Source organism: Cydia fagiglandana, chromosome 12 (assembly GCF_963556715.1).
Source record: "Cydia fagiglandana chromosome 12, ilCydFagi1.1, whole genome shotgun sequence".
NCBI classification, from domain to species: domain Eukaryota; kingdom Metazoa; phylum Arthropoda; class Insecta; order Lepidoptera; family Tortricidae; genus Cydia; species Cydia fagiglandana.
The window spans coordinates 11,486,169-11,513,031 of record NC_085943.1 but is presented as its reverse complement, the minus strand read 5'-3'; the positions used below and the strand labels follow the sequence as shown (position 1 = coordinate 11,513,031).

Sequence of the window (26,863 nt, the reverse complement as noted above, 5' to 3'; positions counted from 1 at the left end):
AGCTGATTACTTAAAACAATAAGTGTATCTGTGATTGAACTAATAAAGTAGGTATGTTATTAATCCTAACAAGTGTATACTTTGCATCTATTATTAACTTGTTGGCATAATTATGTAACGTAGGTTAATTCAATCCTTAACAATTTAATTAAAACAGATAAATATGTTAATAGGTATGAACATTTTAATAGTTTTTTTGATTATTTTGTCTTTGTTGATTTACATAAGATTTGCTAGTTGAATCAACTAAACATATAATTTATTTAGAACAACGAAGATAAAACACTCAATCCCATTATTATCAAGTTATTGTATTGATTACGAAACTAATATTCCATTCTACTAAGAATTATTTGTTAAATCGATTTTCTTAATAATTAAATTAAATAATCGGTTAATCCGATCAATCAAGAGATAAGTAGGGGGATCGCCTGTACACCCGCTCTCCGCCCCGCCCGCGCCCCTCTCGTGGCGCGTGCGACCGAGCAGTCAGTCTCTGTAGCACGCAGTTGCGTTAAGCTCATTCAATTACTTATTCCTCTGGAAAAACCTGGTGTGTACAAAGTTGATTGCAGTTTTGGTAGTTCGTACAGTGGGCATACCAAACGCACTATTGCCTGCAGAATTAAAGAACACATCGCTGCGGTCAAGAACAACAACGCTCACAAGTCAGCTATTGCTCAGTGTCACCTTGAGTCGAGTATAAGTCACTGGATCGAGCTGCATAGTCCCAAGGTCATTTCGACAGCACGCCACTATATACCAAGATTGGTAAGAGAAGCCTTAATTCACAAATACAATCGTGAAGATGGGTTTTTAAACTGTCAAATGTGTGGAATCTTGTGATTTGTTTGACTAAAAAACAACCAGTGACATCCGAATCAAACTCGCGTAGTGACACTGTGAGTGTAGTGTGCTTGGATAGACCAACAAGTGTGAACGTGATTGGACCAACGAGTGTTAACCCCTCGTATGCTTAGACACGGATCCGTGCGCGTGAATTTAAATGACCGTAGTTCTGTAGAAAGCGACCAACTTTATTTTTGTCAAAGTGACTTGCACCCTAACTCAGTAGCGTTGGTCGCTTTCTGCATTGATAAAAAAATTGAGTTGGTCGTTTTCTGCATAACTATGGTCAAATGCAAAACGTTTACTTTCAAAATGATTAAATGAATAAATAACATCTTATTATAATATTTTTTTGTTTTATTCATTTACCCCCTTTTTATAAAACTCTACGGGCTTGATTTAGTTTAATTATGTTTTATCCCTTTCTTTGTTGTTATATTTTATTTACTACTTATTCGTTTAAATTTTATACATTTTCTTTGTGCTAGTTTTTATACGCGCCGTGCTGAATAAATGCTGGTCCTCGTACTCGCATTGTACTCAAGGCATTAGTCTTAAATACTAAGTAGGTAATACAGATTACAGATTTATTTCAGATCTTCTTGAGGATCGGCCTAGGCCGATATGGCTTCACATTTCACAAGCACGCCTCCTCCCGTGTTTGTAAAGCTAAACCGGTCTAAGCCGATCGCCAAAAAGATCTGAAATAAATGTATAATGTATATTTTAGTATTTAAGACTAATTCCTTGAGAATAATAACGAGGACCACCAGCATTATTCAGCACGGCGCGTATAAAAACTAGAGATCTGAAAGAAATGTTTTAGTAAATGCGACAAAGTAAGTCATAGTACAATTGAACAAGAATGGTATTGTACTAAACAAGCTTCATAGTTGAAATGATTAAACAATTAAGATTCAAATTGAACAATATCTTAGTTCAGGCTAATAAGATGCATAAGTCGATGTAATCATGTTCTTAGTTGAACTTATTTAGGTCAAATAGTTAATACAGTAATTCTTCATGTTAACATTGATTTACATCTTAGTTGAAATGATTAAACAATTAAGATTCAAATTGACCAATATCTTAGTTCAGGCTAATACGCCATAAGTCGGTGTAATCATGTTCTTAGTTGAACTTATTTGGGTCAAATAGTTAATACAGTAATTCTTCATGTTAACATTGATTTACATCTTAGTTAAACTAACTTGTTTGTTTTCATTATCAAGCCCTTAGTTGATCTTACTAGGATCAATTAGTTAGCATAATTATTTTTCGTGTAAATATTGAACAAGATCTCAATTGGTTCAGTTACCTAACAATAGTAATAGCAATCAGAATTACCTTGTTTGATGTGTTTAAGTTCTTGTTAGGCTCGTATGGAATCAAGATGCTTGATTACGGCCATCAAGATATTGATAGGACCAACCAAATTTTTTTTAGAGTGTAGTAGTACCTATAAAATTCCGAGCTCAAAAATTAGCAGTAAAGATAAACTTTCCCCTGCAACCTCACTGTACGTTACACATTTCCACCGAAAAACGACCGATGTAAAGCCAAACTTCGCGTTCGAACAGTTCAATAAACCTCCGAAACAAAATTGTAACAAAATATGGCGGCGCATACATTGGTAACGACTTTAGGGGCTCGTAACTAGTGCTTGGTGCATCCAAACGAAATAAAAAAGGCACTGAGCGGAATTTTGAAAGCCCCCTTGAGCCCGTGCCAAATCGGCGGCATGCGTGCTTTCATCTCGCTGCAATTGAAATGTGTCGTGTTGGAACTCTTGTTTGCGAACTTTACTCTGCGGAAATCTGTACATTTGTTAGATTGTGGAATAGAATTCTATATAGTTAAACTACTACTTACTTACTTACTGCCGTGGCGCAGCGACCCGAAGTGGATCTTGGCCTCTGACACTAAGGAACGCCATGCTTCTCTGTCTAGCGCCGTTTCTGTCCAATCGACGGCACCGAGCTCGTTCAGATCTTCAGATCTTTCACGACCTCATCGCACCAGCGATACCTAGGACGCCCAACCGGTCGTCGACCATCCGGACAGCCCGAGAGACTCGGGTCTGTAGTTAAAGAATATGATAAATAATTATGAACCAGCGGTGGATGCAGAGCATACCTGGGTCGCCCAGCAAGAAGACGTCCTACCGGACGCCCCAGGTGTCGTTGGTGCGACATGGTGGAGGCGGATCTGCGTGAACTTAGAGTCAACAATTGGTGAGAGGTCGCACAGGACCGAGAAAAGTGGCGCTGTCTTGTGTCGGAGGCAAAGTCTCACTTTGGGTCACTGAGCCAACGAAGTAAGCAATAAGTAAGTGGATTTCAGTAGGGTAAATTAAAATCAATGTAAGTAAATTGACAATAGGTATTAGGTCCGATTCAATCGATATCCACGAACCCGTAGCTATTTTCAGAAGGGTGCCTCATGTTACTTGTACAGTTAAGTTCATAAATGTCAAAATGTATAAATGTAACTTTCAGATTGTCCTACCTACCAACTAGTAAAATAAATTGATGACAACTTATCCGATAATACTAAAATAGATATTGATCTTGAACTTATTTACCAATTTTCTACTTACCTACCCTACTATAATCTAAAACAATATACAAAGTCAATCTTAAAATCTACTTAAATAATTTACATGCAATTTCCTAACTTAAAATCTAAACATATTACTAATATACTATCCTACTTACACTATCAGCCCCATTCCGACCCCCACCCAGCCCAAAAGTGCCAAAGATGCTCGCGGCATTACCGCGCTGGATGGCAAGCGATATCTGTTGGACTAGATAGGAGCCTGAACGGGGATCGCCTCCTCTGTCACGTAGACGCCGCCCCAAGTCTCTAATCAACCTCTTGGCCTCCGAACACCACGGCCCCGCAGTTTCCACCGCGACCGGAACAAAATCGTACGCTGGTTCTAGGTTGGCGTATTTTAATCGCTTGAGCCTCGCGGCATTTGCCGCGGCTGCGCCTGCCAGCCGGCTACCGGGAGCAACATGAGTAGGCGCAAAAGTACTCACGCAGGTTGCATCCCAGAGCAAGCAGCGGCCTTTGGCCCACGGAACCAGCGTTAAGCCGTCCGGGCGCTTCCCGTCTGTACGGCTTAAGCCTTGAGGCTCCAGAATGCAAGGCACGTTCGCCGAGACCATGGTGCGACGTATCAAATCATTGATCGCATGGTGTCTCGGGAACCGCCCTGCAGCCCTTGAGCAGCTCAAGCCGTGGTGCCCATTCGCTTCCACCGCCATTCCACATATACAGCGATGGGGCTCGCACACCTTGGAACCCAGCCGTAAGGCGACTCCCACTCTCAGGGTGTCGTTGTCGAGTAGGGTCCCCAAATGTGGCGAAGGCAGTGCCTGCAACCAGGCCCCTGATTCAGGTTGCCCCACCGCTTTAAGCCGAGCCACATCTTCAATCCTGCCCGCTTGAGCCAGCAATTGCGAATATGTTTGCAATTATAATGAATACTAAAAACAGAATAAAATAAAGATTTAAATGGGGCTCCCATACAACAAACGTGATTTTTGACCAAAGTTAAGCAACGTCGGGAGTGGTCAGTACTTGGATGGGTGACCGTTTTCTTTTTTTCGTTTTGTTTTGCATTGTGGTACGGAACCCTTCCTTCGTGTGCGAGTCCGACTCGCACTTGCCCGGTTTTTTTTAATTTCTACTCTTTTTGCCAAGCTGTAAGTATACTGATTTTAAATATGAATGAAAGTTATGTCTTTAAATGCCTGTTTGTTTGTTAATAAGGTAAGACATTATAATAATTACGACTTTATAACGTCAGTAACTTTACTGTCACTATGTATTTCATGTATCAATCAATAAAGTGACATTCCAAACTCGGTGGACAATCCTATAGAATAAAATACTTTCCGCTTTTTCTGTTTCGTCATCCGACAACATTGCGAGGGTGATAAAATAAATGGTTTTCCACCCTTAAGATATTGGTCGAACCCAAGAACGGGGGTAATACAATTAGATAAGTTCCTATTCACGGTAACGTATCGATTTCCAAGTCGATCGCTAAGAGACCGATTATATTGACGGATAATGATGTGAATGTATTGGCGATTCGTGGAGAGGTAATAGATAAGCCGATTAAGTTGTCCCGGTCAAACCTTAAATCCATTTAGTTTCATTTAGTTTCATAAAATAACAAATTTAGTGACTACACGGAGAAGATTGAATTAACTGGGGAAAAGGTTTCGAAATAATTAAGGTTAGGTAGAAATTGTGTCTGATGTAAAATTACCTTTTAATTAATTAATAGGTCTTCTTATATCTAAAATAAGTCTCACTTCACCTAACATTTTAGAGTAAAATTCATAAAACGTAACAAAGTCTGTTTTAGCTGAACATAAAAGTTTACTTATGTCTATTTCTACCATACATTTTAACATATGGACAAGCGACATTTTATCATCATATTGACATTTTTTAGGTCCCTTTTAGTTAATTAATATTTTCACATGACAAAGTAACCCGCCCAATTGACAAACTTTCCATGTTAAAATAAACTTACCATCCACATGTCAACATTTCCAACTCAATACAAGGCATGGTTAAATAAAGGCCAGCAAGCACAAGAATATACAAAAACATCTTCCTTTTATTTAAACTCGGGAGCGTTACTTAGCTTTGACAAAAGAGTTTTTCGACATTTTTATCCATTCGCTGAGACAGCCATATATCATAAGCAGTATGCGAACATTACTGTGCGGAAACTCCCGCGGGCCTACGGGAGAGATTGCCCGGGATGGGCGAATCGAAGGTTCGGCCTAACCAGTATAAGAGGGTCGCTCTAAAAAAGTATGTACCCGATAAAAAGCGAAATGCGAATGATATGAGAAAAAAGCCATTTACTTGTACTTTTATTCTTTTAAAATATTTTAAAACCAAACGTTAAAAATACCCGGCAAATTATTTTCTATTAAATACACTACCATAAATATTTGACGTTTTTCAGATCCATCAATTCCAGCGAGCAAAATCCCAAAATAGGGCTGTTTTTCGATCACAAACAATCAAACTGCGAGGACCGTAGCGTTCGCTACGTCCATGACATACAAATCGCTCAAGCTACGTAACTTAGTTCTGGTGGAAATGTAACAGTCTTATTTTAAATGTGTGAGTGTAACTCACGATAGTTTAAATTAGTTTTGAAAGAGCTTATTGTAAATCTTGAGAAGGCTCGAGAGGACATAACAGTATATGAGTGTGCTCTTCTATTACACAAATACAGTTGATCGCGAGGCCTCATTACACTAGTCTATCAAAAAACACTAGTCGCGCAACCAATTGGCACACAGGCCAGGAAAGGTCGAAGTTTCCGTCCCGGGCCGCGAGGGACCTTTATTACGACTTTATTACACACAATGAAAATCATATTTACGGAGATAGAAGAAGACACAATAAACACATGTGTGAACACTGTGAAGTACGAGCACGCCGTACAGTCAGCAGCAGAAGTTGCTAAGCGAGCGATATGTTCAAAATTACCTTGACACGCTCTTATTCTCTTAACAAAAAAGTTGCGTCAAGATCATTTTGAACACCTGGCCCGCTTAGCAACTTCTGCTGCTGACTGTACGTTATCCTAATTGAGCGACGTAACGTAAACTGATTAACACGGTTTAATACAGTCGCCATATACATCGGAGCGGTGGTGCTCACTGCTCACAAATAACTGAACACACCTTTAATTGGTTATCAAATGCGTGTTCAAATATTTTTGAGTACCTCGACTGCTCCAATAAATCTGATGGCGACTGTGCCAGCCGGATTAAAACAAAAATGGACACATGCTTTTTCAGGCTTGGTTTCAAAGGAACTAAGATATAGGTACGTGTATTTTCATTGGGGAAAAAATGGCTGTCCCAAAAAACCTCCGGTACTAATCAGCGGATGTGTATGAAATATCCAATTATTTTTTCGTGATTTTGGGATTGGGTCCGTAAAAAATTGTTCAGCATGGCCGCATAATACGGCCAGAGGCTGAATGAAATTCAGTACAAACTCTTCACGTTGTCAAGCAAAAAGAGCTTAAATAGTACATTATTGTCGAGGCTCGGAAGTAGCTACTTGCAGGCTGAGGATTCGTTTTAAACGGACGACCTTGGGAGTCCGTTTAATTGAATCCGAAGCCAGCAAGTAGCCTTCCAGCCGAGTCATATATAGTGCTTTTCTCAAAAATGGTGCAAGAAACATAAATATCATAGAAACATTTTACAAAAGCAACGTTCTTACGTATATATTTTCACAGAGAAAAGCCCTTGCCGCCTTATTATTTTTTTAATAAAAAAATAGAAGTGTATTTTTCTGCCGAAAATACGCCAACCTATTTGAGACAACTAAATAGTCGCGGTACTAATCATCTGTTTGGCTGTTTAATGGGCCTGTGCCTTCATTTGATATGGCCATTTGAACTTTTAAAAAGTTTGGAACTCGACAAATAATGGAATTTGTATGCAACATTGCAGTCCCAAAATCGAGACTGCAATGTTTTTAACTTTTTAATTTTTGACTGACCATAAACTCCGCGCTTCGCGACCTATTTTTTAGACGGCAAAGTCGACTTTGCCGTCCATTTTTGAGAAATAGTACATTATTGTCGAGGCTCGGAAGTAGCTACTTGCAGGCTGAGGATTCGTTTTAAACGGACGACCTTGGGAGTCCGTTTAATTGAATCCGAAGCCAGCAAGTAGCCTTCCAGCCGAGTCATATATAGTGCTTTTCTCAAAAATGGTGCAAGAAATACAAATATCATAGAAATATTTTACAAAAGCAACGTTCTTGCATGTATATTTTGACAGAAAAAAGCCCTTGCCGCCTTTTTATTTTTTTAATAAAAAAAATAGAAGTGTATTTTTCTGCCAAATATACGCCAACCTATTTGAGACATCTAAATAGTCGCGGTACTAATCATCTGTTTGGCTGTTTAATGGGCCTGTGCCTTCATTTGATATGGTCATATCAACTTTTAAAAAGTTTGGAACTCGATAAATAATGGAATTTGTATGCAACATTGCAGTCCCAAAATCGAGACTGCAATGTTTTTAACTTTTTAATTTATGACTAACCATAAACTACGCGCTTCGCGACCTATTTTTTAGATGGCAAAGTCGACTTTGCCGTCCATTTTTGAGAAAATGTATTTTGTGTGTGTGAAAGGTGACTAGTATGTACCTATGTGTATGTAAGCGCTTTGGTATAACAGTGTAATGCTTATACGGGTATATGCCGAAATAAATGAGATGAAATTAATTTGACTATGCATTTACAAAAAAATATATACCTTCCCTTTCCCTCGTTGGCATAATTTTCCAGTGACTTCACTGAAACGCATTATAGGGGTAACTTAAACTACGATCATCATCATCATCATTTATTTAAGAATTAGACTCTAGTCGGTGGAGCGATTTCCATGTATGTCGGTCCTCTGCCTTCTTCTTAATTGCCTGATACGACACGACGTTGAGCTTTACCTTTACTTGATCTATGTACGTTCTCCTTGGTCTCCCCCTCTATCTCGTTGCCTCAATTTTCCCTTCAATGATATTTTTGATATATTCGTCGTGTCGTAGCAGGTGTCTTTCCTCTTCTGTTTTCTATGGTTCTCAACAAACTCCTCTTCTCTCCTACCATGCGTAAAACCTCTTCGTTTGTTTTCTTCTCCGTCCAACTGACCTTCGCCATTCGACGCCACGTGATAACGTGGCAACATGATAGGGAAAGGCTGGAGGCTTTTGAGATGTGAAACTACGATAAAGCACAAATAATCCTTCACAACATAACATTAGCGCGGATAGAGAGTTTAGACGCCGCCGTGACAGCGTCGTTTGCGAGCGCCGTTTGAAGGCGCCACAGATATATACATGTATAAGTAGATCACTCAAACGGACCGGCATCGCGTACCATCGACCACGCTGTACAACAGCGCACATTAACTTAGCAGGGACATCAGTTATCCGCGACCAGTGTCACCTACGTTGAAACGTCGGAAATAAATACAACTCAATAAATTCACGATATATCTGGCATAAATATTTTTTTATAAGAGCACATATTAGATTTGTAAGTGTTGTTTGAAGTAACACATATTAACATTACTTATGGTTGAGTTTTTATTCTTCTTCATTATGTCGAGGTTTTCCTTAACAACAAGAAGAAGATTGAAGAATTTATAATACGAACATTTTACCATTACAACTTTCAAGCCTTTTTGACATGACCTGTCAAAAATATTTTTTATTTGCAAACACTATGTTCCCTAGTAATTTTTTTAATTACCTTATGTATCTACACATAAACGTTTTCACCCCACCCATCATTTTACTCAGCATTGTAGAGACGATAATCTAAGATGGAGTCTATTATTTAGATATGTCTGCGAAGGCGCCTTTCACCGGCATAATGTAATATTCTTCCCATCCCCTGCGACAGGTGCGCTCTCCAGAAATCTCGCTATGAAAAATGCGCCTTCACAGTTACATACCTAATGCAGGAATGTGTCACGCGGCAATAGACGCGCCGACACGAATACAGTGCCGAGATTCTTTGTGTTTGTAATAAGCAGCGACTATGCCAGATGCGAGCCGGCTGAGATTTCATTCATATAACACCGTGTACGGACTGAGCGACAAATGGGCCGGCTGATGCCATACACAGGGTATTTTGTAAATAACTTACAAGGAGACACTAGTGACATGTTTATCAAAAGATTATAACTTGTAAGACAAGTGGAAGTCCCTTCGCAACAATAACTGTCAAAAAGTGACATGTACTTTTTACACTGTGACCGCGTTATAGTCCCCTTGTGGGATCATAGTTCAGAGGCGGTAACCGCTACCAACTTATTGCATGACTGCCGGGGGACAGTGGCGCCGGCCATCTACTCCAGCGTAATGACGTTATTAAAATGGGTTCCGCCTCGGGTGACAAAATTCTAAACAATCTTCATCATTGGCATGTTGTAGATGTTTGTTGCGGCGCTTGTGTGGGTTTACGGGGTCCCTTATCGCCGTCGATGGCTATTGAGTCCTATAGCAGCGCGGCATTTCTTGCCGCTGTCTTAATTGACACTGTATTAGGTTCTATTCGCGCTGCATCATTCTGTTTGTCGCTCGGTTAGTACAAGAAAATATGATAAAGCTTTACATATCTAAGACAGCTGTCACTGAAGGCAGAGGCTGATATGGTTGTGTAAATGGATAGTGTCAATTGCATAAAACACAACTTGCAGGAATATGTCATGAGCTGAATTCGAAATCAAATCCAGTATTTCATACAAAGATATTTTTCAGTGACCTCTATTATTATGTGAAAATAAGGGTGACAGCGTGCAACTACAGTTGCATAAAGCATGTGAGTGGATAACGCAGTATTATGACGACAAGGGAAGACCATGAATATATTTTTATGAGACAATCGGGCGTATTCTGATTTTAATAACAGGTTATGAATTAGAACAGGATCAGTTACGGATCTGTGTCATAAGTGACGTTTCTGGTTGGTGGTTGGTTGGTTCTGTTCTTACTATATACTCGTATGACCCCGATACCTCTACAGGATATGTATATCAGAGCGTGTTCAGATATAATTGAGCACCTTGGCCAGTTCAAAATATCCGACAGCAACTGTCCAATTCCATTAACAATATCGTTTATTTCTGATTGTAATAATTTATCCAGTTATTAAACGTGAACCTATCTCATTTACATCGGCCATAATTCACTCAGCGAAGCCCTTATCACATTATTCATGTGTGTAACCATGCGAAAGTATCGAATATTATTTATTCAAAGCGATATGTGCCACGGATCGTGTGAACATACAGCTGCCATCGAAAGGTACCTACATAGTTAAAACGTAAACACGCAAGCTTCGCATGTACTCGTAGAAAGGTAAATAATAAAGACTTGAAATTGCGTTTTTAAGATGGTTTTTACACTTATTACTCGTACAATGATCCGGATGCAGCCCCAGTGTGATAATCGCTGTTCCGTTGGTGTGTGGACAAAACGGCAGCCACATAACACGTAAAACAAATATAATAGCATCTCGATAACTGGCGACTTTTTTCATGAAATGACTTTTCTTACGTGTTTGGGTGGTTGCCGTTCCTCAACCGACCAAAGGACGTTCACGAAGCTTCTTAAAACATATTTCATAACTACTCTACGAGTTATCGCCTGAGATGCGAATCATTATGGTATAATGGCGTCACATTAGCGAGTTCTCATTTTCATAAATGTCCTTAAGGCGCTGTGATTTATGCTTAATATCGTAATACCATCTATTTTAGCTCTCTCAGTGAGCGCACTAGACGGCGCTACGCCTACGGATCTAAATGTAAAATGACACTACTGTAAGCATTTTTCAAAATATCTGTGAGACCATACTGACTGTCGCGTAGTGACGGCGCCATCCATAGTGATTAATGACGAACAAGGTTTTTTTAAGGTGGAACTTCTTCTTCTTCTTCTTCCTACTAGACCTGTTCCCATTTACTTGGGGTCGGCCTTCCTTGTCCTCAATTTCCATCTAGCGCGGTCTTGCGCTACGTCTTTATTTAAATGAGCTTCTTTTAGGTCTTTTTCAACCGTCGTCCACCAGGTGGTAGGTGGTCTGCCTGAGTTGCGTGTAGTGGTTGGCAGTTTTAGGGCAAGCTTCACCATATGGTCCTCTGAACGCCTTTGGACGTGACCATACCATCTTAAGCGTTTCTCCTTGACCTTTTCGACAATCGGGGCAATCTTGAAACTTCCTCTGACATACTGGTTTCGGATTCTATCCAGTAGCGTGACACCGGCTGACCAGCGTAGCATACGCATTTCTGTGGTGTGCAGCTTGTTCAGATGCTGCTTATTGGTTGCCCAACATTCTGACCCATACAGAACAGCCGGTCTTATTGCGGTCTTATACAGATGCCCTTTTACTTTGAGCGGCATCTTTCTGTCGCACATCACGCCTGTGAGTTGACGCCACTTCATCCATCCAGTTGTAGTTCTGTGCGTAACGTCATTGTCAATTTTGCCGTCGTTGCTGAGCACAGAGCCTAGATATTTAAATTGCATAATATTTAGATATTTAATTTTTTTAAGGTGGAACGATACTCTAATATTTACTTGTCTGTGCTACGTGCCAGATATTAAACCACCTTAGTAGACCCCCGACAACCTATTATCTTATGGCCGATATGGTGTAAAAGCAATGAAGCTCGACTCAAGAATAGCCAAGTACAATGGTCTTCAAACATTATCTATTCTTGTGTTCATTTCAGTGTCTATTTCTTGATAATGTTTGACATCGCTAACAATAATCCCGTATTTGAGCAAAACCGGACAATCGTACTTTCTTCATTTTAGTACATCTTTATGTAGGTAGTCCTAATTAACTGAGATGGTTCATAAGGTAGTCGGATCTGGAAAAACCGTAGTATAAGCTTTCATACGAAAACCCGCCTGGTCAGATCCTTGGTCTTTCCCATCTTCATGTACGGAGTAGAGACATGGACAGAGAGAGAAAGAATCGACGCATTGGAAATGTGGTGCTGGAGGCGAATGCTTAGGATACCGTGGACAGCCAAGCGCACAAATGCGTCTATTCTTTCCCAACTGGGCATCAAAACACGTTTGTCCACCATCTGCCGACATCGGTTGCTGGCATACTTTGGCCATGTACTGCGAAGAGGTGCTGAGTCTCGAGAAACTGGTCGTGATTGGTGGAGTGGAAGGCAAGAGAGGTCGCGGTCGCTCGCCAACCAAGTGGACTGACCAAGTTAGAGTAGCCACTTCCTCGAGCAAATTCCATCAAGCAGTGAGGGCAACAATGGATCGAGACCGATGGAGACAGCTGATCAAGGATGTGAAACCTAGTGATCACGATCCTCAGGAATGAGGGAACGACTGAAGAGATAAGGTTGAATCCCAAAACAGCAAAATTAAAAATTCTGATCCTCAGAAAAATCTGAAATATAATCAACCGATCAAATATAAACACAGTCTTTTTTGTTATTTTGGGGATGGCTCCACAATAAATACTTGTAACCTACATATTCTCGCAATGGACAGACCTTGAAAAAACACCCCCTATTTTCACATGTAGAACAGAATACTAATTGGAGCTAACTAGAAGGATTTACTAATTGGTTCAGTCGTCTCTTTGTCCACACTAAACAAAGCGACTTCGCTAAAAGCATAAATTATACTTTCACTGTTTATAAAAAGAAAGCCCTAAGTTAAAAAGAAACATCACTAGGTATAATAAGTACACTATGAATAACAAATGCTAAAAAGCCTAACAAAATCTTTTGTTTTCACACTCCTCCTTTTGTGATAGCCTATTAAAGATTTAATTAAAATATTCTGCCGAGCTTTGCCTACTTTTGAGTGGAAATGGGTCATCTTTCAAAACTTTTCTCTTAATTTCCCGCTCAATTTCATCTTTTGTATTTTTATAATAAAGTATTTTATCGCCGGAGTAATAAGATGTGCTGCTTTACTCATAATGTGACATTATGAAAAGAAAGTTTTTTTTAATTATCGTAACATGAAAGCTTTACTGGTCTGCTAACGCAATTTGTGATATCGCAAATTAAAAATGAATGCAAACTTAAACCTACCTACCTTAAATTTATATTTTTGTTTCATTTCATTCATTTGTTTTTGATATACCGCTATCACAGACAAAACATCCCCAGACTGAGCATAGTCGCGCTACCCCCTCTGCCACTTTCGAGTCGAAAGTGTCTTTGTGTGACGTCCGTGTCTTTGAACGGACCAATCACGGCACGGGACTTCGCTCACCTTGTCCCGCGCACCCCCGCTTTTTTGGCATCATCGGTTGCATGAAATAATTGCTCTAAACTCGGTCTAGAGGATTCCTAGTCTATGGCCGCTATTAAGCTTATGAGGGCAGATTAAATAATTTAAAGTAGGTTTACCAAATATCCAATGCTTTAATCGTTAAAGTAAGTGTTAAGTGTAAGTGTTAAAAGTTTTTCAAAGGGAAGGTCGTAGCGTACGATATCTTTTAGATTCGCGGCAATCTGTAGTAGTAATGTACGTATTCGATATTGGATTGGTAATACATATAATTTAATAACAAGCCTAAATAAGCAAACATACATTATTCCCACAACTAAATTACCGAACACCGATCGCCGATTAAGTTACTTGACATCAAACTGGTGTTAAATAATTTTACAGGCGATCGGTGTCCAATAAATTGGCTGTCACAGTAGATAAAAATGTGTTTCTGAATTACGATATTACAATTTTATATTTTTAACACACCACACGCGGGCACATGAACGTCTTCAGCTGCGGAGTTGAAACGGGTGTCATTCTGAATCCCTAACAACGTTTGTCCTAAAGTCACTTATTATGCTTAATAACATTAGGATAAGTAATCAATATTTAGGCAAACCAAAATTAGGGTTTTTAGTTTCAGGACAACTGATCATTATAACAAAGAATATTAGGGAATGCAAAGATAGGTGAAAAGACTTTAGGGATTCAGATATAGACCCAGTTGAAACAGTCGCCGTGGTCGAAATCGGCCGGGAGAGTACGAGTATATTACAATGTTCACCATAGGTGCTTGTAAAAAACGAAACCGGCAAACAGTTTCAGCCGCGCACGCTCGCCGTGATCTCGGTCGTTGAGTCCAATACATCCCTCATTCCGTACGAGAGTAAGGCACGAGTGCGTCCAAATTGCGGAGCGTATCGGTTTCGTAATCACAGCACTGAGACCCCTCCATTGCGATAGAGATGGGTTGCTTCCGATTTTCCGGCTTGGAAAACAGATTCTTAAATGTAAAGTTGTTTATTTCAGTCACTTGGAGTACCTATAAGTGTTTGATCGAAATGGAGAAACAGTCATCATCATCATCATTTCAGCCTATATACGTCCCACTGCTGAGCACAGGCCTCCTCTCATGCGCGAGACGGCTCGGGCTATAGTCCCCACGCTAGCCCAATGCGGATTGGGGACTTCACATACACCTTTGAATTTCCTCGCAGATGTATGCAGGTTTCCTCACGATGTTTTCCTTCACCGAAAAGCTAGTGGTAATTATATCAAATCATATTTCGTACATAAGTTCCGAAAAACTCATTGGTACGAGCCAGGATTTGAACCCGCGACCTCCGGATTGAAAGTCGGGCGTCATATCCACTCGGCCACCACCGTTTCACTCGGCCACCACCGTTTCACTCGGCCACCACCGTTTCAGAAAGAAACAGTGCCTAATGATAATAGCGGTAGCTGTTACGAATTATGAATTTATGATTATAATCACGTCATTCACAGTCCACGACACGCTTAATTTAGAAGAACAAAAAGACCGGAATATATTTGTGATGACCCCATGCTATTACCGAGATTCGATATTTTGGTCATCGCTCTAATAAAATACAAATAGGTTTTTAGAAAAAAATACTTATATAATTTTACGTTACGTCAAGTGTATATGAATTTCGTTTCATGTGAAACACAGCAAAACGAAAAAACAAACCGGTGAACAATACCACAGAATAAATAATAGTACTAGGTAGGGGAGACCGAGGTGAGTTGTGACAGAGGAGAGTTGGAACATCGTCGATTTTTTGGAATCTATTAACTAGAAACTAGGTCGCAACAGTGTGCGTTTGTTAGCTCGTAACTTGAACTAACAAACGCGCGCTATTGCGACCTAGTTTCTAGTTAAATAGATTCCAAAAAATCGACGATGTTCCAACTCTCCTCTGTCACAACTCATCTAGGTCTCCCCTACAGAAGACTCACTGTCTAACAAAACGCGTCTGTTACGATCAGGACAGATATGGCCGCTAGGTGGCGACAGCGCCACGCGCGGCTTATGGCTAGCCACCAAAATTGGTGTGTAACGGATGTACTTTTAGCTACCTGTACCAAAGCGACGAAATCGCGGAGTGAGCCACGCCTGACAATACTTGACGCTATATTGCTTAGTTATTATAGGCTAAAATATCGGTTTCAATTGTCATTACGTATTCTGCATATCATATCATATTTAGCTACTCAACACACCCGCAGAAAAATACAATTCTTTGTAAATAAAAAAAGAATTTTCGAAACGGTTCCGGAAAAATCCGCTCACCCCTAATCCTCGGCGTTTTTGTATTGTTTTCGTACGATGGGAACACGACGGTTTTTATTCCTGTTTACTATTTGCGGTGCACACACCCGGGCCTGCAGCGCTCCCGATGAATATTCACTATCGTTATATTGATATGTTTAAGCTGAGGAATTTATTCCGGGTTCGGGTTGTTACTGATGCGCCAAGTCACGCGGAAAACCAACATGAATGAAAATCAACATCGAATAGTTTTATTATTCGAAAGTAAAGCTTAAATAAAACTCGCTATATCCGCCCCTCTTTCAACTATCCAATAATAACCCATCATCGCAATAGGAATGTTTGCTCACCCTCCAACTTTTACTATGTTAAGAGGTAAAAGTTATAAGTACGTGGGCCTTTGAAAATTTCTGGATTCTGATATATGAGACGACTTATTTTTTCTAAGTGGCCAGTTCCAGGAATTTTTAGTATGCCCTAAGTATTTAAATGGTGGCAAATTCCAAATACTTGCGATGTCAGAATCCGTCAGAAGAAACCTAATGACGCCCCGAGGTATTCATGTTACTTAATAAAAAAAGGTATTTCCTTATTTTTTACTGCAAAATCACATTATTATTCTAATCTCGCCCTAGCAACAGAAAATTTCATTATAAAAAATATACGTACAAAAATTCTTAAATTTCAATTTGACACAGCTTTTACGTTACCGTTACATTAGGGAGGACAGTCCACATTAGCCGTTTAATAGCTTGTAATAAGAAGACAGCGAATCGGGATTTATGTCGATTTGAATAACAAACAATTTTCCAGTTAAATTTTTCATATCCTTATCAATCGTGTCATATTACCGGTTACATAATATTTTGTTGATATGATGTTGGTTGATAAGTACATATTATGTAACCGGTAATATAGGTATGATAAGGATTAGGCCCTTTGGATTAGGCCGTATGGCGAGAAATTTGTTATCTGTGTTGCATTGTACCTTATAATTATACAATACAATACAAATACAAATACTCTTTATTGCACACCTCATTACAGAAAACAATACAAATAATTATAACAGTATACTAATATTGTCATTGTGAACACAACGTGACGCAGAAATCAAATTCCTGGACAGTACGCATGTATGTCAACTTTACTTATTTTACACAAAAGAGGACTTACGTTAGCCACGTGACGCCTTGTCACTGATATTGTTGCCCTGACGTTTTTGCCTTGCCCCCCCTTAATGTGATATTCATTTATTTTATTTTCAAGCGGATGGCGCGCGTCTGTAGCGCGCTGGAGGAAACAAAGCCATTTCCGTAAGGCGCAGACGGCGATCCGAGACGCGGGCCGGGCCGGTGCAGACGGGCAGGCGGTAAACGTGTCTTAAGTAGGCCACTGACGAGCCTTCCAAATGGATGCCGTTACAATGGATTCATCCAAATGGACGGCATCCTAATATGCCTAATATGTACGTTTTTGACATTCACGGACCGATTTTGGATTGCAGCCACGCTATTTGGACTGTTGGAAGGCTCGTCAGTGGCCACCTTTAGGGCCAGTTGCACCAACCACAATTAACAGACTGATCAACGTCAAGCAGCAGCGAACTATGAAACTTTCCACACAGCACAATTTAGCGAACACTAAGACGGTGACAAAGGGTTTGGTGCAACCGACCTTATCCACAGACAGATAATGATCAACGTTAACTGTGTAGGTACCTACTTACTCGCTAAAATTTCAGCTCTAATTTATTACCTGAAACAAATAAACATTTAATTAAAAATATAATCCGAATTAAACTTCATGCTTAAAATATACCGACGTAAATATTGGTGGAGTTCAATACAATCAATCACCCTGTGGCTCGGTCGCGACGGCAACAATTTTTCACACAATGCCGAACGTGACCTACCCTACGTTAAAAACCACAATTACAATAAAGACCACGGGCTTTTAAATTTTAATAAGCTTTGGGGTAATACAAAATAATTTGTTAACGTATCTGAGTTTATAAAAGAAAAATTGTTTTAATAATTACATTCATACAATTTTAATTTCATTATCAGTGTATATTGGGAAGCGTGATGTTGTTATCTCTTAATTGTGTGTGATAAATTACACTAGAAATGTAGGTGAAATTAATATTCATTTCCATATATGTCACGCTTTTCTAGTTATACAAATTAGATCACTGTTTAACTATTCACTGGCCCGGTCATAAAAGATTCGCAAATATTCTATTTTATTTACAATTGAGTCTAATATACTAGTATTAACTATTCATGTAGGCATGGCGGTGGCGTGGTCAGATACGAATCACTTTGCTTAAAGAGGATTTCCCTCGGGTCAATCAAAAGTGATCTCGCAATTCGCAATAACCTTATGCCCGTGAAGATCACACAAAGCTGGTAAACCCGAGCTTAGTTCTGCAGACGATTGGGATAAATACAGAAGGCCTACCGCGAACCACGTTCGAAGTGTTGCCTCCCCGTCACACTTACGTAGGAATTTACAAGTGCGACAGAGAGGCAACACGTCGAACGTGGTTCGCGGTAGGCCTTCAGAATGAGCTATCGTTGACATGCCATTCGTATTTTTTATGATCAACAGTTTTTATTCAAATGTTGAACATTTCGTATATTATCTGTTGAATTAATAATGTAGCAGATACGCAGACAACCTGTAGGTATCCATTATTAGAGCCAGACTATGAATTTGTAAAAACTAGTTGTCTAAGCAGTCTTCAACATGAACGCGTTAAATAACACGCATCATGTAACAGTGACCTTGTAAGGAGTTTCATATTAAGTGGTTTCCAGAAGTAAGTATTAAAACTAGTTTACTTATAGCAGAGATAATAGAGCCATTTAAATACAAATAAAAATGTTACTGGTTATACTAATATGGATTTAGTCATAAAATCGACTTCGCGCTCACGATTTTTGGTCCCATTTTAGTTGTTTCGTATTTTTTGCTTCGCCGTTTTTTTAAGCGCTCGTCTGTACTGCGCTGGGCCGCGGCGTCTCAGACGTGTCGATTTACCATTCGGAGTGAATTTGACAGGCACAATGTTTATTACTTCCCATTTTCTGGCCTCTTTTGTAAGAATCTTTGTGTGGAAATAATTTATCTAATTTGGAACAAAGCGAAATATTCGAAGGCATATCACTCGAAATAATTCGCTTACGTTCGCTCTTAAAATGCTTTAGACGTTTCTTAAGTAATGTTCTGGTCCCCTTTGTTTTCTTTTTTTTCTGTAACCTTATTGTGTATTCATTCTATCTTAAATAAACAATACTGGCACATAACATTCTCAAGTAACATATTATAATAAGGTTAAAAATATATTAGTATAATTTTTTCTAGGTACTACAATTCAACTGATAATATAGACATTGTAATAAAACGTTTACCTACATCAAATATGATGTAGGTAGGTACCTAAACATGAAGTTTATTAGAAGTTGATTTGCTATACTTAAATGTTATTATCTTTTGATAATATTCTTTATCTAAGCTTAATTATACCTACCTGTTTTTAATGTATACCCATCTGCAAAATTTCTTGTCCATGCACTTTATGTTCAATCATATTTTATATTGACTATGCAATTTTGCAGCTCGCTGTACCTACAAGTACAGTACAAAACATATATTAAATATATTTCACCAACATAGTTTTAAAATTTTAAATTTAACGGCCCTACTTACACCAAAGAAAAAGATACAGAAAAAACCGACGAGGATGGGATTCGAACCCACGCGTGCAGAGCACATTGGATTAGCAGTCCAACGCCTTAACCTCTCGGCCACCTCGTCACGTCGATGGCGCGCGAAATTACTGTTCACTTCTTATCGAGCGATACGTCACCGGAAATTATGTTTGCAAGTAAGGAATCAGTAAGTATGTAATTATTTGAATTCATTCACGTTTGCAATAAACATATTTACATAAAGTGAACACGGTACTTAGTAGAGTTAGCAGTAATATTTTTTTAATACGATTATTATTGATATAAACTTTCACGATTTTTACACATTATTAAATTGTACAACGGGGATTAATCGCGTATTTAAATTTACCGACGACGACGTTTAGGTCCCGTTGTATAATTTAATAATGATTATATGAATTTAATGATTAGTGGTGGTTTCTGAAGCCATCGATAAAATCCAACGGTCGTTATCACACAGTCGCTTTCCAAAAATAATGATTCGAAATTTGCTCGTTGCTAGGCCTACTTGTAAAAGGATTTGGTGAAAAAAAAAAATCTTTCATATGCAGTTTTTTTGTGGTATATGTACCTATTTGGCAGACAAATTTGTACGGCGACAAAAATATTTACAAGCCAACGGTATATAAAAATTACACAACCTTTTTATTAGTGTCTTTGAGGATGTTCTGCTGTTTTGTTTCTTTTTAAAAATAAAAGAATGTTTCCATTAAGTTGAACGAGCTAATTAAGGCTTTAAGACATTTTCCTTCCAAGGCCCATAATTTTTTTTCACATTGTATATTATATATCCTATTTATCATCATTGGCCACATCATCTGTTTTAGATGCTTGTTGCGGCGCTTGTGGTCCTATTTATAAATACAAAACTAACTTGGTAACTAATATTAAGTATGTATCGTCATCCAACAAATATACCTCTAAATACTGAATTATTGGAAATCTTCCTCTACTGAAGCATTAAAAGAAGGATACATTCGGTCACTCGTGTATACAACGAGATATTCAGACGGCCTAGATACTCGAGACTACGCAATCCAGCTTTCCCGTCACGTGCCTCCTCCGATGGCTCTCCGAGGCCCATATTTCCCCGTAAGCATTCAATAGTGTTCACAAGTGCTCGCACGAATTGAGAGGGTGCGTACCGCGTAAAGTCGTTTACTTAACTATTTTATGTCTACAGTTTGCAAGAGTTTGCTTTGGAACTATTTGCTTAAGCGTTTGTAGCGAACGTGACTTGTTGGTGTTATTGGTAGAAAGTATTAAGTTTTTATTAAGCGGCTAACTTGTAAAGCTTTTATTTTCATATTAGAATCTCTACAAATACCACACATATCGAAAATCAAATGGAATCTGTATTTTTTGTACTGTATGTACCTAATTAATTCAGGAACCGTTACCGGTATAACTAAAAATCGAAATATCTCATATTAGCTTTCATATTATTTCTTTGATATTATTGAATATTGTTTAGGTAAGGATAATAATTGATCAGATTAGCTCAATTAAGTGCAAAAATATACATAAACAACCAAGATGCCGAAATTAAATACCGGTTAATTTGTATGAAATATATACCGGTATTCGGTCCCTGAATTAATTCCATTCCACTGCTCTAAATAGCATAGGAAGGAGGAAAAATTCTCATAGGTATGTTCCAGAAGGTAACATTTATACTGGGTAAATGTTATTATGGGAATTTGAATGTCCCTTTATCCATAATTAATGGGAACACGGAGCAAAATGAGAGCCTAAACATAATTAAGATACAAGTTTGATCAAATTACAGCTGTATAAAGATTTCGCCAAACATTTACATAATAATAAAACAACCGGGCGAATTATTTATCAAGTTACGGAAGCAATTATCAGGAAGTTCAGACGGATCGGAAAGCGCACAATAGAAATTCCCACAAATTGGCGTCTCCGAACAAAGAAATTAGCCTGCAACCATATAATAATATATTATAGTGAGTATTGGCAACCGTAACATAAAATAGACAATACTTAATGCAGGTACCTCTCCGTCACTATATTTTTGAAAGCGAAAGGTCACTAATCATGTTGTCCCTCCCTAACGCATGATACATTCTCTCATTCATTCGCTAGACTAAACGTACCCGAAACATTGAGTAATGTATGTAAAACTCACCGTAATGAAGCCGATTTTTAGTAAGTCTTTTTGATATAGCATTCGTACCATCGCCCACACTGTTCACTGTACATCAGTGGACCTTATGCCTTTTGTAATAAGGTCCACCGATGTACAGTTATTAATGTTGCTCTTTGTACAAATTTGCAGTTTCACTCTTTCAATCGATTATGATAAGAGCAAAAGAAATGGAAAGTCGTATTTAGGTTTCTAGGCTTTATTATTCTTAGCTTACATTATGACATTCGCGATTCGCTCATTCATATTCCGAACAAGTGTTGGAATTATTCACGAAGAGAAAGAGCACATTATCTACTTCGTTCTTCAACATCGTATCTCGATCGAGCGGATATTATAAAAGATGCTTTAGTTACTATTAAATAAAGTTTACATTTCAGGTTAGCGTTTGCATAATTGCGAGGTTGAAAGAGTCAGTCTTTATGTACGTTTTATTTAATGAAAGAAAGTAGGTACAGGTCCATTAGGGCGGGAATATTCATCGGGTGCAGCGGAATGATAATCATTCCGGTTATTGTTATGGGTTCGGCGCCGGGTGAATTAATTCTACGAGCTCAAGCTGGGCCATTGGTAATTTGCGGTGAGTTCCTTCTTTATTTACATTCTGTAGCAACGTAACCTCATTAATGTTAAAGGGTTTTCTATCACATTAGTAAATATAAGTAATAGACAAAAAGTCGCCTTCCAAACTCTGCGGACTCCTCAAAAATGTAAACCTATTGACAATCTCAAAATGGTTCTCGTGAAATGTGTCTCCTCGCGCTCTTTCAAATCGCATGCCTTCACCTTTCCAAGAATGAGGACATTAAACCAATTTTTCAATTGTCACGATCGTCAAGTTCGTCTTTATGGATGAGTGCAAGCTGCATAAAACGGATTTTTATGCGTTAGTGCATAGAAGTAAAATCTATTGCATTCTCAATTTTACTGTATGTAGCCTATAATTTAGCAAAACCGGAGGTAGGTATTTTTCGTCACTGTGTTGCATGACTGCCGCAAGGTTATAACAGAAAATTATATTTTCGAGCGTATTAAATTTACATTTGTCTAATTATTTGTGACCCACACCGTTTGATGGATTACAATGTGTGAAAGTTTCATTAAATTCGTCGCATTTCAAACACGATGCCTTTTAGGCTTTCTATGTCGAAATAGTGCACGTTAGTAACAGTCAACAATTATTTCCGTCGGTAAAGTGTTTTAGTTCCCACCGTACCCACCGCGAAGTGGCACTTCAATGAAAATGTAGTACAAAGTGCGCGTGTCCTCAAACGCTCTTTCGCTTCATCCACAAGCGATAAGAGCGCTCCAGGGGCTTGATTCTAATCGCTACCCGCGAACAGACGAGTCAAAATCCTAACAAAACCAGTATAAAAGGGCTCTCAGTTCTTAAGGATCTAGAGCTCAATTAATACTGGACAGATCAGATACTCGACTCGTTCATACTTGGATAGCGATTGCATAAACATCTCAGGAGCGATTTCGGAGTACGTCAAATACAGCGTTCAGGATGGTAAGTGTTTGGCCAGCCTCTCCCGACAATGGTGGTGTGTCTGTTTGCCACGTAGATACTAGTTTGCTTACCTACTCTAGCGCCTAAAGATTTATTCACATCACACTTAATCGCAGATTACATAAGAGCCTTGGCCCACGTGCGTACATGGCAGAATTCAACACGGAATGTGTATTAAGCAGTAGATACTCCACCCTCACAGCTACACAATAAAAGTGTTCATATACTTTCTATGAAAATATTTTAATTTGTATTATTTCAAGTAGACACACTACTGTTTAACACGTGCCTATTTAAGTATTTCGGTTTATAAAGTTCGTTAAAGAAGGTTCGGTAAAGTGTTTAAAAAATACGAAAAATTAAAATACAACCACAATAACGAACCTAAAGTATAATATAAGTATAATATAATAATCATAAAGGTCTAAAAACTCTCAAGTTTATAGTGGTCCTATCTCAATAACCACAGAAAGAGGAACCTTCTAAATATGAGACATAGGTACTTACAATCTTTTGTATCCTTAATCCACCTACAAAAGTTAGAACACATCTAGCAAGAGCAAGGATTAAATTTTGATACATTTTTTGTTTAAAGAAGTTAAGCTCCAGTGTAATGTTACGGAACTTTCAGTATACCACCAGTTTTGACATTGACATATTCGCGTACGTCTTCGTAACTTACTTTCTCTGCATCCCGCTCGCACTGGCATTAGTGCAAGCGAGATGTATAGATAGATAACGTTAGATAACTTAAGTTTTAAATTCAACGATAGGTGTATACAGGGTGTTTGGTACATCGTTTGCCGAATTAAAACGGCAGATAGGTTGAGTCATTTGTTATCTTCTCAGACCTATAAATTTTTAATTTGGTGCAAAAAATATATTCACTCATATGACAGTTTTTCGTAAATTTTAAATTTCTACTTGCTTAGTAGTACATAAACCATGGCCAATTTTGTTTTTCCAGGCATGAGAAGATAGCAAATGACTCAAGCTATCTGATGCCGTTTTAATTTGGCAAATGATGTACCAAACACCCTGTATATACTTAATACAGATTTATGCAGATTATTAAGACAAACGCGTCACGTACGTTTTTGTGGAATGCCCCTATACAACACACAATCTGCAGAAAATTCGCGCTTATGTACAAATTCATGCGAGACGTGGACATTAACCGAGCGTGATAGAGATAGATTGAGCGCTTTTGAAATGGAAAAGAATGGAAGGTATAAGCTGGAAAGAGAGGAAAACAAATACGGAAGTATTAAATTTGGTAGGTGAGAAGAGATCTCTGCTAAGAACAATGAAAACAGAAGGGGAAACATGTTGGGTCACCTGATGCGTCACGATACTTACATAAAGTCTATAACTGAAGGCAGAATATAAAAACAGAGAGGCAGAGGAAGACGGAGACGTGCATATATAGACCAGGCCAAAGAGAAAATGAACGTAGTGACGTATCAGGAGCTCAAAACAGTGGCAGAGAGAAGAACGGAATGGCGATTACTCCACCAACAAGAGCTAGGCTCGTAAGAATAATGATGATAATGATGATGATGTACAAATTCATGTTATAGGTATTTTAAGTAATCTGCGACATCAGTGCGAACCTGGCCTGTAGTAAGGCCCGGGAACTCGATCAATTTGTCTCTACAAACAGGCGGGATGTTTGCTCCGCGAGTGCTAAAGGTGACGGGGTGCGGAATTTGGGAAAACCAAGGCCTCCGATAAATTGGACCCGAGCACACTTGCTGTAGTGTCGTAATGTGTTTTATGGCGAAGGTGAGGGCATTATTTCAGAATCCTAAGAGATTTTTTTTTACACAATCTCACACAGATCGACCTAACCTCAACCTTATAAAAATATACTTTTATAGAAATTAATTTAGAAAAATTTAGTACAACGAGTTCTCTATTTTTTCGGTAATACGGCACCACAATCACAAATTAAATAATAGTACTTACTAGGTACAGAAGACTCACTCTCTAAAAAAACGCGTATGTCACGATCAGGACAGATACGGCCGCTAGGTGGCGACAGCGCTGCCGCGCGGCTTATGGCTAGCCACCAAAATTGGTGTGGAACGGATGTACTTTTAGCTACCTGTAGCGAAGCGATTAAATCGCGGAGTGAGCCACGCCTGCCATAATACACAAAACACATTACTAAATTGCAAGTACAAATATTTACATCGAAATCAGGCTGGCCTGTAAGGTTTTCCAAACTCAGAGCTGGGTGCTTTGAACTTTTCACTCCACTTTTGCTAGTGCTGCTCAAGTCGGAAGGCTTTCAACTTATATTTCTGATAAGCCATTCCTATTCCACGTGCAGAGCGCTCTATAACGGCCGACAAATTGAAGGTGGGCTATATTTATTTATGGTGGGCGATCGAGGCTGATTTGCGTTATTTTTAATTCAATTTATATTACCACTGTATATATCTCATTTATATTAATTTTATATAGGACGAATAAAATATAACTAAAGCAGAGACGCTACCCACATAGATTATTGTACATTGACCCGCCTGTTGCTATCTCCACTGCACGTAACGCGCGTAATTATATATTGCTGTCCCGCCCGTGATGCCGGTTGTCAACGTCACTGTGCAAGCTTGACAGCAATATAATAATGCCATTGCAATATCTTAGTTCAACTCTCAAAAAAAGAAAGATGTCAAAAGGAGGGCCAGTGTACGAAAATCTATATGGAACGCGTCTCTTGTAATAAACGACTGATTCGATTTTCAGTGAAGCATTGGGAATAGACAACGCACCACGTAGAAATAATTCGACGTGGAACATTCGGAACATATTTCATCGAATACCTTCCATATTATTCTCAAAGGGAATTAAAGGCTGTATCAAGCAAATGGCGGTATTGTTCCTAATTTAATTTGGGGAGCTATTTTCTTTTGTTGTAATTTAAAGAGAGAATAATATAAATTTCACAGATACAGAAAAATATTTTTTGCCAAAACCGCATACATCGCATTTACTTTGTTTATTAAAAATTATTGTGGAGAGTGGCGCTCTCTTGTGTCAGAGGCCAAGATCCTCTATGGGTCACTGAGCCAGTGATGTATGTATGTATGTATTAAAAATTATTAAAAAGTGTGAAATCGGAGACATTTGTGCCACATGTTGTACTTCAAGTTTTTTACTCATGATTACCTACTGAGAATACCAAAATCGACAGTCTCTCGGAATACGAACTGTTCAGTGACGTCGCTTTTTTTGTGAAATATCATTTGCATTCTGGTTTGTACAATCGAGTTCACAAACATTACATGCCAACGTTACAACGTTCCAAAAATATATTTACAAGCCTATGAGACACTGACAATAAGGTCGTGTATATATTTTTGGAACTCTTCCTCTTCTTCGCGTTATCCCGGCATTTTGCCACGGCTCGTGGGAGCCTGGAGATCGCTTGAAAACGAATCCCAAAAA

The 26,863-nt window shown here is 38.8% G+C and overlaps 1 protein-coding gene and 1 non-coding gene across 2 annotated transcripts in view; both read right to left on the bottom strand.

Moving 5' to 3' along the window:
• LOC134669661 (furin-like protease 2) overlaps positions 1–26,863 on the bottom strand; it is a 337,125-nt gene that overhangs the window by 59,134 nt on the left and 251,128 nt on the right. The gene's annotated exons all lie outside the window — the stretch shown is intronic.
• Positions 19,728–19,809, bottom strand: Trnas-gcu (transfer RNA serine (anticodon GCU)). Its single transcript has one exon. It is a non-coding gene; the product is annotated as a tRNA-Ser (tRNA).